The 2,445-nt window shown below is 41.8% G+C and overlaps 1 non-coding gene across 1 annotated transcript; it reads left to right on the top strand.

The window, feature by feature from the left end:
- The first annotated feature begins 2,069 nt into the window (after positions 1-2,069).
- On the top strand, positions 2,070-2,173 carry LOC130889644 (U6 spliceosomal RNA). Its single transcript, XR_009058618.1, has one exon. It is a non-coding gene; the product is annotated as a U6 spliceosomal RNA (small nuclear RNA).
- The last annotated feature ends 272 nt before the right edge of the window (positions 2,174-2,445 follow it).

Genomic DNA, 2,445 nt, shown 5'->3' with positions numbered 1-2,445 from the left:
ATGGAATCAAAGGCACCATTCTTCTGCTGGGTCTTATAAAGTCAGGTACCACACTGAATGCAGCACAGACTCAAAAGAAACTCCAGAGACTCCAAGATGCTGGTTGTCCTGTTCACAGCGGCCTTGCTGGCCGTGAGCTCTCTTCAGAGCTTCAGTGAAGGTAAGACAAAAATGGTTGTTTGTTCAGTGAATCTGCATTTAGGTAACAGATCACATGTAACTCCTGCAAGATGCAGAGAGGGAGAAGAGGATTAGCACAAAAGCAGGAATGTAGAATCAGTACCAAAGTATTGTGTTTGAATTATCATTCCAAACAAGGAATTGAATGTTGTCATGTGCAATAAAAATTTTATTAGGAGTCAGAAGAGAAGGTTGAAAAATTTGGCTGGATCTCTACAGTCACCTCTCTGTGTTGAGAAGGATCAAACAGTAAGATTCACAGAAGGAAGGCCAACAGTGAATATCCTGTAATGAAGTAGTCAGTGGATAACAGACATCTTGCCACAGTAAATGTAGAACAGAAGAAAGGACATAGGGACATTTCTGGATAGAATAGTCAAATAATTTTAAAATCCTATGTTTTGTTTCTGTCTTGTCCATCGAAATGATGACTGAAAAATTAGCTTTCTAAGACCTCAAATTCTAGTTCCAAGCATAAAGATTCAATGTTTGATTCAGTAAGTCCATGTATTCAGAGATAATTTCCCTAAAAACTAGGTGGGAATGATCATGAGGATGACTCACAAATGAGTAAGAGGAACAATGTAGTAATCATGGAGCTGTTGGTAAAAGGAAAGAGGGAATTTGTTTCAGTACTAAACTTGCCACTTCTTGTGATGTATCAAATAAAAGATGTGAGTCAGCATGTCAGATTCTAATCACAGACCCTCTGTTGCAGCATTCCCCCATGGTCCTCCTCGTCACAATGGTTTTGGTCCTAAGCATGGCCCACCCCAGCTAGGCCCACCCCAGCGAGGCAAACCTCAGCAAGGCCCACCCCAACAAGGCCCACCCCAGCGTGGCCCACCCCAGCAAGGTCCACCCCAACAAGGCCCACCCCAGCGTGGCCCACCCCAGCAAGGCCCACCCCAGCGTGGCCCACCCCAGCAAGGCCCACCCCAGCGTGGCCCACCCCAGCATGGCCCACCCCAGCAAGGCCCACCCCAACAAGGAGGCCAACAGCAGAACCAACGCCCTCAACAAGGAAACCAGCAAGGCCCACCCCAACAAGGAGGCCAACAGCAGAACCAAGGTCCTCAGCAAGGAAACCAGCAAGGCCCACCCCAACAAGGAGGCCAACAGCAGAACCAAGGTCCTCAGCAAGGAAACCAGCAAGGCCCACCCCAACAAGGAGACCAACAGCAGAACCAACGCCCTCAGCAAGGAAACCAGCAAGGCCCACCCCAACAAGGAGACCAACAGCAGAACCAAGGTCCTCAGCAAGGAAACCAGCAAGGCCCACCCCAACAGGGAAGCCAACAGCAGAACCAAGGCCCTCAGCAAGAAAACCAGCAAGGCTCACCCCAACAGGGAGGCAGACCTCAGGAATCTTCCCAGGGCCAGGATGCTCAGTAATTAAAGATACATTATCAGGTAGGATTTGATTTCACTGTTAATGAAGCATATTATTTATTATAACTTTGGAAGCATAAGCTGTGCTAACTCAACTTTAAACACATTTATATTATAGAATTTATGTTTTCATTACTATTATTTGAATATTTACTATTTTTGAATATTACATTATTTGGCTAATCTTTGGTGATATAAGGAAATGATTAATATTTTGTATACTGCTCAAGTTATTGTGATTGTGAGGATCAATGCGTATACATGCTTGACAGCATGAGTTTTATTGTTCATGCAAGAAGTGCAATGTTACTCATAAATTCTGCTGCCTTGTTGCTCATGCCAGAAACCCCACCTACTATGCCCAGAATAAGAAATATAAATAAATGAAAAATCAAGGCATCAAGTTAACTTTTAAAAGTAATCATCCCTTTTCACCATCTTCATCAATAAAGGCTTCCACTAATTCTTTCAACAGTTTATTAGAAATACACAGATCTTTACTTCAACAGCACATATCCTAAAATTTAGAACATTACAGATGAGATTAGCTTGGCCTCTGTGCAACAATTTCACTCAAATTTGTGAAGCATTCCATATTTTAAAAAAAGAAACATCCACAGATATTTTCTTATCTCCATAGTACCCTTATATTAATTATTTAAAAAAAACATCCACAATAGTTCATAGAGACAGCATTTTTGTATTCATATCCATGGTGGTTTTTTTTTTTTTTTTTTTTTTTTTTTGTAATGAGCCATAACTTTTTGTGGCTCTTGCTGGGTTTGGTTAGTTTTACATCCTGTCAATGATGAACTTTCATCTGGTTTTTGTTTTTCACTAATATAAAATTTGCCTTAGTAACCCAACTTTATA

The sequence above is a fragment of the Chionomys nivalis genome, chromosome 1, assembly GCF_950005125.1.
Source record: "Chionomys nivalis chromosome 1, mChiNiv1.1, whole genome shotgun sequence".
NCBI lineage: Eukaryota > Metazoa > Chordata > Mammalia > Rodentia > Cricetidae > Chionomys > Chionomys nivalis.
This window is presented reverse-complemented; position numbering and strand designations above follow the sequence as displayed.